Source organism: Panthera pardus, unplaced genomic scaffold, assembly GCF_024362965.1.
Source record: "Panthera pardus isolate Hobbes unplaced genomic scaffold, ASM2436296v1 HiC_scaffold_13, whole genome shotgun sequence".
In the NCBI taxonomy this organism is placed as follows: domain Eukaryota; kingdom Metazoa; phylum Chordata; class Mammalia; order Carnivora; family Felidae; genus Panthera; species Panthera pardus.
This window is the reverse complement of record NW_026526688.1, coordinates 30,224,046-30,237,081: the sequence shown is the minus strand read 5'-3', so window position 1 is coordinate 30,237,081 and position 13,036 is coordinate 30,224,046. Positions and strand designations below refer to the sequence as shown.

Sequence of the window (13,036 nt, the reverse complement as noted above, 5' to 3'; positions counted from 1 at the left end):
GCAAGATCACTTCATTTGAGGACACTTAACAGAGTCACTCACTGTAACAGGGGTGCAGTTTGGCTCTTAGGGTTCTGTGTTAGAACCTAGTCCTCATTCAGGCCTGGTGGTTCTCTGAGCCTCGAGAAATCTCAGCACGCTGAGAAGGCAAGTCCAACAGTTACGATGGAAGGGAATTCCCATGATGCGTAAAATGCCATTGATGGGTAAGCATCCTTTAGTCATGGTAAGATTTAGAAGTAAGAAGAGAAATATGTATGTAAGAAACAAACCCACGGTATCCAATAATTTTGCAGTTAAGAGTATACATTTAATGTTTTATCTACTTGTGATTTTAAGCCAGTTAGAGTAACAGTAAATTGGAATTCTCATTCCAATTTTTAATGTCATGTAAAAATGATTTAGATTTGTAGTTTTAAGTTGGAATCTAATCAAATTTACATACAAATTTAAAACTTTAAAAGAACTTAACAATAATCATATTTCATACTTAGAAGTATTTAATTGATGAATTATTCAAGTATTCATGAGGATCTCATTTGTTAAGTCACACAAGCTAAAGTACCGCAAAGGGAATTAAATGTATTAAATTTAGAATTAAAGCTTTATTTAAAAATGTTTAACTACATTTGAAAATGAGACAAAATCATTAATCAAAGTTCCCTTAAGAGTCATTTTCAAAACTAGCTTGACTTACAAACAGGCTGATAAGGCTTGTAAGCTGAACTCAAAATTTTAAGTACGGCTATGATTTTGCTCACGTAACTTCAATGGTGGCACTGTCTAGTTTTGAAATCAAAGTAACCTCTGACTAGTCTTTTCTAGGCATAATTATTGTCCGCATTTGCCCTTGACAACAATCCTGCGAAGTCCCATTTTGGAATTAGAGAAACAAGATGACTATTCTGGAGAACGAGCTCGGACCCAGCTCTCCAGGACCAGCAGCGAGGTAGACTTGGTGAGAAGTCAGCTGATCTCCTCCTGTCTAGGCTCTAGGTGCACAGAGATCAGGAATCCTTCCCTCAGGATTAAAAGGTATAAAGGCAAAGAGCCAGAGAGCCACTACTTTCCGAGTGTCTTAGAAGAAGTCAGTGACCAATAAGAAATCACAAAGTTAGAGAGTGTCAATTTTTGTTATCTGGGGTGCCATCAAGAGAAAGAAAAGTGAAGAGAAATAATTTGATACTCTTCTTTCTAACTGGAATTCAGAGAATTCCAGGAGCTCTTCGAAGGGAACACACTGGCAAGCACAATTCCTCTGTCCTCGTAGCTAAGTTTGTTGAGTGAAAATTTGAGAGTTAAAGCTAATCATCAGACATCGCTATGAAGGATCTCAGTATAAATAGAGATCTTTCCCCTCTTCTGCAGCTCTTCAAGGAAGAAATAAACAAAACTAATAGAGAAGAAGAAAGCAGAGGTCACATTTTCCTTTAGCTAGTGAGTGGTTCAAGCTCTTACTGGGATTTTCCATCTTACCAGTGGGTCTACTTCCTTCTACCAGCAATTCAAAAGGAAATAAGGAATCAGGATTTTCAAAGATTTCGCTGTGGTTCAAGGATGGTGAAGAGTATGTCAAAGTGACTTTGCCCAGGGAAGAGTGAGCATAAGTAAAATGTAACAAAGTTACTTTTTTGGATGTGAAGGAATTTTGACACCTAGAATCAGGCTCTTCTCAGGAAATCCATGAGAATCTCCTTATTGATTTCATGATGAACTTGCATCCCAAACGAAAACAGAAACAAGACAATGAAGGCCTGTAAGGGGAATGTTCTTTTTAAGTCAAACTGAAATCTTTATTTTCTATGGATTTGTGACACTCTATACGTCCTAGGACAAACTATCCATCTTGGTCACAGATTTTTTATTCCTCAACAAGTTCTTCCAAAAAATAACGAGACAGTTCTGAGAATTAAAGAACTTGCTGAAAATCAGCAGCATTTACTCAATACAGCAACGATGCCACCACCCAAATCGGTAATCACTCCTATTGTTTTTGGCATTAATAACTTTTCTCTAGGGGTGTCTGGGTGGCTCAGTCAGTAAAGGGTCTAACTGTTGATTTGGCTCAGGTCGTGATCTCACGGTTTGTGGGTTCCAGTCCCACATTGGGCTCTGAGCTTGCAGTGTCGTTTGGGGATTCTCTCTTTCCCTCTCCCTCTGCCCTTCCCCCATTTGCAAGTGCACCTGCGTGCACACTCTCTCTCTCTCTCTCTCTCTCTCATAATAAATAAATAAGCATTAGAAAAGCAATTTTCCTCTAAATAGCAGGTTGAGGTTAGGAATAATTTCTACTTGACTTGTCTATCTATTTTGCCCTAGGCAAAATAATCATTTTGGGATCAACCATTCAGTGTCACTCACACTGATTGAAAATGGCAATGCATTCTTTTTTCCTACTCTTGGTTCCGATCACTGGTAGATTGGCATGAGCCAGCTGGAAAATGTGAATCACAAATATGTGTACTATTAGTGAGATACATGTATAATATACATGCAGTATATGCAAATATATATATGTAATATATGTGCAGTATGAACAAATATATTTGTTACCCTAGGTACTCTGAGAGTAGCTAATTTTGGACAGGTTCATTTTCTCTCTTAGGTTGTTGGATCTTAGACATGATAAGTGGGTATGATATCTGTATGTGATTAAAAAAAAGGGGGGGTACCCCAGAAACAAGGAACAGACTGAAAACAAATTAAAGTTTATTTATTTATTTATTTATTTCAAGAGAGAGAGGTGGGGGGAGGGGCAGAACGAGAGGGAGAGAGAGAGAAGTCCAGGGAGGCTCCGCACTGCTAGAGTGCAGAGTCCGATGCGGGACTTGATTTCACAAACCAAGAGATCAAGACCTGAGCAGAAATCAGGAGTCAGCTGCTTAACAGGCTGAGCCACCCAGGTGCCCCGAAAACAAACCAATAAAATGACCCAAAAAAGAATGTGCTCATCTCTAAGTGAGAAGACAACCAACTCCAGCGGTAGCAGAGTGTTCTGCATGCTTTAACAAAACACCTTTTTTCATTTTTTATTTTGGAATGACACACTTTTTCTTCCGTTTCTAGAGCACTGCCGTGTTCTGAGTTCTGTGTTCAGGTGCAGAGACCCAGGGGCTGGTACAAGCGGCTGGCAGATGTATTCAGGTGCTACAATCCCAAGCTAAGGGGGGTTTTCACGGATGCGCACAGGAGCACTGCGGCCGGTCTGGCGGTGAGACGGGACTGCAGCCACTCGGCAGGACAGTGGATTCATGAAAGATGTCTCATCTTTAAGAAATGTTCTCGAGGCCACAGTGATTGAAATCGGCTAGAGTAGAAGATAAATCCCCAAAACCTCCTTAAGCCTGTGGCAAGTTAATTACAAAAATGTCCTTAGTTGTGCCCTTCCCTGTATCCACACCCCTTGTAACTGGGCTTTGCCACCCCCTCCCCCTCAAGGAGGGGAATCCGTTTCCCCTCCTCTTGAATGTGAGCTACCCTTGTAGCTTGGCCAAAACCACAGCATGTGGCAGAAGTGACAGTGTCCCAGCCCAAACCCATGCCTCGATTCTGTGCCTGCTTCAACTCTCTCTCAGAACCTTGCCTCTACCATAGGAACAAAACTCGGCAGGTCTGTCGGATAATGAGGGACACAGGGACCAGCATGGCAGCCAGCCAATAGCCAAACATGTAAGTGAGGCATCCTGGGACATCCAGGGCCCGGCTGACCAGCCAGCTGACCACTGAGGCATGGGAGAGCTCATCAGAGACCAGCCAAGCCTGGGCCACCCTGGACCAAGCTTATGAGGAGAAATAAATTTTCATTATTGAAGCCACTGAGTTTTTGGGTAGTAAGTCATATAGCAATATCTAACTAATAAAACTCAGCCAACCAGTGTAAATACCAAGATGCCACCACTAAGTGGAGGCACTTTGTTTACTTACATGTATCCTACCACACACAACATGCAGAAGAATCTCCAAAAATTACTGATGGCCTGACACAGTATCCCTAAGAAGCAAGCAGTGATAGCCTTCTTACGGAGAAAGTACATGGGTCCACAGATGCAGTGCTTTGGAGAGTACTTTTGGCTGCCTTGTAAGCACTCACATTCCAGAAGAACTTACTGCTCTCGGCTGAGAGCGCTCCTGCATATGTCTGTAGTCAATTAACTCGCCTTTTTTTTCACTTCATTGAACTTAAAGAGCAGCCAGCGTCTGTTCAGAAGCCACACACCATGTTCCCTCCTGCCTACAACCGTAGCAATAAACCAGACAGCTTTCTGGTTCACTGTAAAAACTCTTTAGAGGAAGACAACATGGTAACAATAAAAACACCACCTACAGTGAGACATTCAGAACCTCATCACCAAGTCTCAAGTACACACATGAAATAAAAATCAGGACCCTCTACCCTGAGTAGATAGGAAACCAAAAATAACATGTTAACTGCCCAACCTCAGCCAGCCCTGGAGAAAACATGCTTTTTGATGTTGCACTGTGTCCTGTAGGGAAAAGGGCACTGGACTGGAAGTCAAGAGGTATATTACTGTCCTTGTTCTACCTTGTTCTAGAATAACTGTGGCCATGTCCCCTGGACACTTCAATACCAGATAACTGCTGAGGATCCTTCTAGTCCCATAAAATTTCACGCTCTCATCTTGCTATCTGAGCCTTTTGAGTTTATATCTGTGAACAAGTGTACAGAATTCAACATGATGTACCGGAAAGACCTCTGCACTGAGACTACTGAGTCCTACCCCTGCCACCAGTGCATCAGTGGCCCTTAAACAAGTTCTACCTCTCTGCATGTCAGTTTTCCCAACTGTCAAATGGGTCATTCATTTGGACTAAATGATCTCTAAGGTCCTTTCCAGCTTAAAATGCCTGATTTAATAATCAGGCTCCAAGGTTATATGTTTCATAATTGATTTCTTTTTATTTTTAATTAATTTATTTTAATGTTACAGTGATTTATTTGGAGAGAGAGAGAGAGCGAGAGAGAGGGAAAATTCCAGCAGGGGAGGGGTAGAGAGAGAGGGAGTGAGAATCCCAAGCAGGTGCAGGGCTCGAGTTCACAAACTGAGAGACTATGACCTGAGAAGAAATCAAGAGTTGGACACTTAACCGACTGAGCCACCCAGGTGCCCCTGTTTTATAAATGATTTCTAAGAAGAGATTCTGACCAAGACTTAGGCACACAGAGTCTAAAAAATATTTAGGTAGTCGTTTCACAGAGCCAGAGGCAAGTCAGGCTTTTTGATTTCCGATAAGGAGGACCAGTGGGCTGTTATTTGTGGAAGTACTTCTGGTGCCAAGAAAAATGTCATCTGCCACCAAAACTAAGTGTATTCTATACCATGACAGTTGTGCAACATTTTGTTATGCCCCACGGTGTTCTAGGAAGCTTGGCGGGTACTATGGACCTAAAGTGGCCCAAGAGATGCCCTAGAACTAATGCTTCTGTGTCAAACTGAAACTCAAACACAAGGTCCTCCACGCAGTCTTTGTAACACAAAGACAGAGAAGGTCAATTTTCGGGACCCAGCCACTTCCAAAAAGATAGGACAGACATACTCTGTGATAGAAGCTCTTCTAAGCATGGATCTGGGGAACGCCTGATGGATGTGTCACCAAGGTGTGACTGTATTCACTTGAACTCACAGTATTTCAAAAAGTGGAATGGAAAGCCAGCACCTTACAAGGTAGTAGTGTAACAATGACATATTGGAATATGCCATCATGGCCAGACTCTGGAGAAACTCTGACAGAAAAGCTGTCTCTGTACATCTCTACCCCATCATCTGCCATCTTATACTGCCTTTGATTGGGCTTCAGATGTGTTTTACGATACGGTTGGACTGCATTCCATTCTGGCTTTGGGATACCTTCTACCCATGTTCTTTAAACAAACAAAACGCTAACTTGTCCTTTACCCTAATGAACTTATCTCTACCTTTCTTTTGGTGGACAACTGGAATAATGGATTAATCCCCTTGCTGTTGACTAGCTTTATGTGTTAGACATAACATGCAATGCCCTAATCCCAAAAAATGGCTTCTGAAGGAATTCATAAAGGATGGGGAAATGAGAAAAAAAAAGACCTAATATCTTTAACATCATCAGTTATCAAAGCAATGCAAATTAAAACAACACAGTGCCATTTTTCATTTATCATATTGACAAAGAAGGTAACCCTTGATGCTGGTTAAGGGTGTCATGTGGCACACTAGAAATTGGTATAATACTTTCGAATTATGTACCAGGAAGCTGAAAAGTTCACATGTCCTTCAGCCCAGTATTCCTTTTAGGACTCAACCTTAAAATAATATCATAAATAAGGACAGAGATTGTTTAGTACGTCTGGAACACACTATGATCAACGGCACATATATTAACTACAAAACATACATCTAGGCAATAGCATTTTACAGAGTCATCAAAAATTATGTTTTTTGATATTATGCGAAACAACGTTAAGTAATATATAAATCTGTCATATGTGATATTTTCTCAAATGACTTATTTAAAAAATAAAACGGGGATAAAATGTTAATAGTGATCTTCCTAGATTAATACAGTGGAAGATGGTTTTAGTGCTTTTTTAAAACCTTTTTCTTTATTTGCCCATTTCAAAAGATAACGAGTACAAATTATTCTTAAGATCAGAAATAAAATTCCTTGAAAAATCATAACAAAACAAAGAAAGTTTTTAAAGGCCACGCGAGTCAGATCTTTAAGAGTCAAGCAGTCTGTTGAAGATCCATCGATCTCAGGATGTGCGGCCTGACCTTCCCACTCAAATATCCAGAACAAGACCATGAGCATGAAAGTTGCTTCCACGACTTGGTGAGGCCGATGAGAGCAGCGGCCCTGAGCAAGGCACCCACCCCCCTGCCTCCCACCCCTCATTGGAAGCAATTAGAGAAAATTAGCTCTCTACACGAGGAAGCCAACTGCAAGCTTCGCCAGCAGGAACCACTGCAGGATGGAAAGCATGTGAGAAGGCATGTTGAACCACTTATGGAAGGCGGATGGTAAATCTGGCCTAATGAAGACTGTATACACCCCTTCTGTTGGCTCCCAGCCAGTCAACTAGTTTAGTCTGGATCTAAGAGGAAAACAACACGCTCTTCATATTCAGAGTGGGAAGTCCTGAGTAGCTCTAAGTTAATGGCTTCTTTTGAAACTGACAAAGAGAAAGAGAAGGAGAGAGAGAGAGAGAGGGAGAGGGAGGGAGGGAGGGGGGGGGAGAGGGAGGGAGAGAGAGAGAGAGAGAAGAGAGAAAGAGAAAACTTAGCATCCAGCCAAAGCCCTGGTCTGACATTGTGCAGATTGTACTCTGCCCACCAGGGGCACAAATACACCATCCTAATGGTGCCCTGCGCCCAGTTACATTCCATCTCAAACTTTCCAAGACATTTAAAATTCCTATAGCCTTGATTATCGTTGAACAGCATCCAGTTAAAACTCGTGTCATCCAGGTCCTAGTGCACCAGCCTCTGAGAGTTGGGTGAGTTTTCAGAAAGGGGAGTTGTTCACCTAACTTTCACCTTCAAGCCTCAGAATATCCTTATACCAATACTCATAAGTACTCCCATATCTGAAAGGGATGACTTAAATGCTTCTTGGTCTTGTGTAAACGTACTCGTTTTAAACAAATTTTCTCATTGTGATAAAATACAGATAACATAAAAGTTGACATCTTAACCATTTTTAAGTGTGAAGTTCAGCAGTATCAAAAACATTCACGTCTTTCTGTAACCATCACCACTAACCATCCTCAGAACTTTTCTATCTTCCCAAGCTGAACCGTCACACACATTAAACAATAATTCTGTGTTCTCCCTCACCGCAGCCCCTGAGAACCATCATTTTACTTTCTGTCTCTATGCATTTACCTATCCTAGGCTCCTCATAGAAGTAGAATCACACTTTTGTGTCTGGCTTATTTCACTTAGCATAATGTTTTCAAGTTGAACCAAAATTTTGAGCTAACAAAATCTCTAAGCTGATAAGCTGTCACGTAAAATAATTCTTCCTTATTTCTAGTTTCTTGCACTTTCCTTTTCAAAAGTGTCTTTTGACCAGGGCTTCCTTTTGAACAGCCCGAGTCCTGGTAAATTGGACAGACTCTCTCACAGACTCTTTACACTGCCAATGGAAGTATCAGGCAGAATTTAGATAACCACTTGGTGGGGATATTGCAGAAGTTTGAATGAGATGAGCTTAAATCTCTCATTCTACTCTACAACCTGGTGACTTTTACAAATGCCTTTGTTCGTTCGTTCATTTATTCACCATAGGAATTTGTCAGCACTTACTGAGTACCTACCGCATGTAAATGATGGCTGTTGACACAATGTGGTGACTGATGATATTGACTTGGCTCCCAACTTCTGCAGCAGAATCAGGAACTTGGGCACTGCCCTAACAAGACTGGCTTTTGCTCTCAATCAGCTGGCACTGGTGAGTGGACCCCAGGAGGACTGCCAGTTACCTCCATGCCCGAGTGGAGACTTTGGCTTCTGGTAGAGGTTCCTTAGTGGTGCTACTCTATATACCAGCCAGAAAAACATAGCAGGTTCAAATACCAATCTGGATACTGAGAGTGCCTACTGAAAACTAGTATTGCCTAGAATATAATCTAGACATATCAAGGACTTTTGGAATTTGAATGGGAATGCACAAATGACTCTCCTGCCGCCGATTAACCCTGTGATCTTGGGCAAGTCACTTAAACTTCCTGAGCCTCAGTTTTCATCAATAAAATGGGATAAAAAACACCCATGCCACAGAACTCTTGTAGGAATAAAAAGAGTTAGTGCATAACAAGTGACGTGCATGTGGCTTGGCACAGAGAAGGCATTGAAATACTAGGGCCCCTTGCAGAGCACCCCCCCCCCCTCAAAGCCACATGAAGCTCTGGAGTAGGTCAGCCCTATACCTGACCTGCAAGCACCAGAATAAAGTTGGAGCATCTCCTGGGCTTCTTTAAGTTTGATGGTTGGGGGCAGGGAGAGTGTGTTTCAGAAAGGCCATCATGTTAGCTTGAGGGAGAGAATTGCCACTTTATCCATCAGCATAATATATCTCAAAAATGTAAAAAGAGGTTACATCCAAAGATAACACAATCTCGTATGAGTTGGGAAGAAGATCTGAGTATTTCTCTGGCTGGCATTCATAATGGCACAAATCGGGACCTGGGAGTCTCAGGACCATTGACTTCAGGGGCCACCTGTGCAGTGGTGGGTGGCTGAGGGGCATGCCATGCAAGGAGGGACTCATATATCCCCAGGAAGCAGGGTGGAGTTTGGCAACCCACAGAGAGTGATCGTTGTCTGGGCAGAATCTACCCATGAAAGCACACAGAAGGGAGGCAGACTGTTCCAGTAAAGGGAAGGGAGTGGCTCTGAGTGGTCTATGAGGATGTGCCCACACACGGGATTCTTCCTGACCAAAGCCTATGGGTAGTTTGCACACGAAGTAGACAGAGCTGCAAATACTGACAGGCTTTCTGAGGATGGCAGGATGTTTGTCTCAAACATCCAAAAATGGAAATTATCTCACTAATTAGAAATGACGCCGTCCAGACCGTGCCTGGAACAGGTCCGGGTTTTCAAAAGTGAGCATGGGGTGGGGGTGGGGGGGGTTCATTCTGGTTCCTAAGTTTAGATGCTTTAGGTGAGGCTCGAGTTGCATTTTAAACAGATGAACAAGAACTAATTCTTTTTGTTTTGCTGTGTTTTCTTGAATAATTGGGTTTCCTCAGTTTGTTCCTAAATATTTTTATCTTCTAGTTTTTTATTTTTTTATTTTATTTATTTTAATTTTTTTTAATGTTTATTTATTTTTGAGACAGAGAGAGACAGAGCATGAGCGGGGGAGGGTCAGAGAGAGGGAGACACAGAATCTGAAACAGGCTCCAGGCTCTGAGCTGGCAGCACAGAGCCCGACGTGGGGCTCGAACTCACGGACCGCGAGATCATGACCTGAGCCGAAGTCGGCCGCCCAACCGACTGAGCCACCCAGGTGCCCCATCTTCTAGTTTTTTATTAGTTCTTTTTGCCCTAACAATTTAATAGCCAAGTTCTTGCTTAGGAATCATTTTTGTCTATTAGAACATTTGCCTCCCTTATTGCTATAATGGGGAAGGTTCATAAATTCACTATTCTCAATTATTTCATGCCATGATATATTAATCCAAGCCCACTGTGGAGCAGATCCTAAAATGGGATAAAATGTGCAAGGATTTTATTAGGGAAAACGTCTTCCGAGAAAATCGGGAGGGAGCTGAGAAAGACGGGGAGAGCCTTCAGTCTGGCAAGAGCGGAGGGGAGCGGGGAGGGAGGAGGTTAGGCCAAAGTGTCTTAGATGCTGTGCTGTGGAAGCAGGTCTTGGCAAGGGTGTTGGGGAATCATGGAGCCAAAGCTGACCTTCAGGGGAATCCCTATTCTCCCCAGAAGGAGCTGCCCTAGTAGCCATGCCATGTGCAGTCACTGGCTGGGAGCAGCCTGTGGGAAGGAGGACAGCTCAGTGCACATGTCTGACAAAGCCCAGGGCACAGCACTTGGGGTCTTTGGTGGATTACATTTCCTACAGTTGGGAGTTCTTAGGGTTACTGGAGTAGGAGGGTTTCTCAAATTTGGCCCCACTGACATTTAGTAATGAATAACCCTTTGTTGTGGGGACTGTCCTGTGCAGGGAGGATGTTTAACAGCATTCCTGGCCCCTACCCGCTGGACACCAGTAGCACCTTCCCGAGTCTGGACAATCAAAATGTCTACAAATATTGCCAAATGTCCCGTAAGCGTCAAAATCATTCCTAGTTGAGAAACACTACACTAGGACAATTTGAATACATTTTGGAAGATTCCTCGGGAAAATTATAAAACCAGTGGGAGGGGTAAAAATATAAATGTTTTAAATTATATATAATGATTATTAAGAAAAATAACTCAGCTGGGGAATTCAAAGTGAGCAAACTACCCCAGTATAATGATACACCACCGGCTGGATATTAGTTTCTATCCCCAATGAGGTTTCTTTTCCTGAGATGAACTTATACAGTCCAGCGTCGTGCCCTAAATTTAAAGACACACAAATAAAGTTTCAAAAATTAAATGGGTACTGTTTTAGTCTAATGTGCCACATTGTGATGCAACACAAGTCATGCTGGCTTATTTTGGAGATGGACAAAAATACCTCACCTGCAACAGCGAACGCACATTACAGGGACACCAGGGGATGACTTCATATTTAATTCACTAGTAACACGCACGTCGGGAATAGAAATCAAATTCAGGAATGAGGCAGCTGAGATCTCAGGAGCAAGCATCTCAGACTTGGTTTCACCAAGTCATCGAAGACCCTTTGACCCGCGGGATTCGGCTGGGCCACAGGCTAACACCTGATGTGAGCTTCAACTGGACGGCAGGGCCGATCCCCACATTCGCGTGAAGCAGCGGCCGGGTGTGACTGTTCCTCCCCAACATGAACCGGGTCCCAACACGGCTCCGTCTCACCTGGACCACTCCAATCACCGGTCCCTCCACCCCCCAGGTCTCCCACTTCCTCCCTAGCCCCATTTTCCATATGGCAGCCAGAGCGGCTCCTTTGAAACCGGTCAGACCCCACTTCCCTTTATTTAAAAGCTTCTGAGACTTCCCATTTCCTTCCACTCAAGACACAATTCTCACTGTGGCCAAGATGGCCCACGTCCTCGCTACCCAGAGCCCGGTGAGGAGACCAGCGGTGTCAAGGACGTCACCTGGGAGTGTGTTAGAAATCGTCTCTGGGCCTGCCCCAGACCTACCGAATTGGGGTCTTCACTTTAACAAGGTCCTTGGAGGATTTGTACAAACGGTAGAGTCTGAGAAGCTCAATCCTCATGCTCTGACCTGAGGTTATTTCTCTCACTTCCTCTCCCTCCCCTCTCCCCTTGCTCCCTCTTCTGTAGCTAGTTGGGGCTCCTGGAGACATTTCGACCTGCCAACCATGATCCAGCCCCGGCTTCTGTTCTTCCAGTCACCGTCTCACTTCTTTCAGGTGCCTGCTCTAATGTCACCTCAGTCGGAAGGCTTTCCCGGCCACAGTAGGTAAGGCCCTCCTGAGCTCCCAGCCCTGTTCTGCCCAGGCCCCTCCCCATCCATGGAACCTGCCTTATTTTAATTCAGGGCACGCATCTCCACCTGCCATGTTATATAGTATATATATAGTGGTATATATTCTTATTGTCTGTCTCTGGGTCCATGAGAGCAGGGACTTGACATGTATTTTGCTCACTGTTGGATCCCCAGACCCCAGAGCAGTGCTTCCTACCCAATAGGTTGTTAACAAAGAATTGTTGACTGAACCAGGTAACAGAATCATGCAATCTCATGGGACAGAACACCTGGAGAGGGAGAAGCTGCCACAAGAGCACGGAGCCTGGGCTTCTTCTGATCACCTCACAGTATCTAGCTTGGCCGCCTTGTCAGACATCGTGCGACGCTCTCTCCAAACCGCCCAGAGACGGGCCAAAGGCAAGTATCTGGCTGTGGGGCAGATTTTCTTCTCAGCAGAGGATAATAAGCCAGATCAAGCAGAGGATATGGGAACAAAGCACGGGGCTGCCGTTCCCCTTCTGGCACATGGAAGAATCAGGCTGTGCGTTTCATTTACGCGATGTTTCTCTGGAGAGAGAAATGGCCAAAGTTTCCAAAGTGTACGTGATTTTCTTTTTTCCAGGGAAAGATTAATCTTTACTTCTTCCAAAAAGCAACCTGTTTATACATTTGCTGGAGGATGTGCCTGGAAAAAAATTAAAATAGGAGAACTTGATTTGACACATCTGGAGCAGACGGGCATGTTTTGTTTGGCTTCCTGAAGATGTTTAAATTGGGGTTAAGGTGGGGAAGATGGTAAAACTGTGTGAAGACTCAGGTGGCTGGGAAAAGACCAGCGTGGAATGTGAAAAAAGGAGCGGAATAAAATGTAGCAGGCTGAATCATGAAAACTCTTCCGCTTTCTTGCCCTGTCAAAGCTCTGTTTTGAATGTTAATGGAAAGAAAGGAAA

The 13,036-nt window shown here is 43.5% G+C and overlaps 1 long non-coding RNA gene across 1 annotated transcript; it reads left to right on the top strand.

The window, feature by feature from the left end:
- The first annotated feature begins 8,291 nt into the window (after positions 1-8,291).
- Positions 8,292-12,581, top strand: LOC109277283 (uncharacterized). Its single transcript, XR_002085081.2, has 3 exons — positions 8,292-8,448; positions 11,939-12,077; positions 12,339-12,581. It is a non-coding gene; the product is annotated as an uncharacterized LOC109277283 (long non-coding RNA).
- Positions 12,582-13,036: the final 455 nt, after the last annotated feature.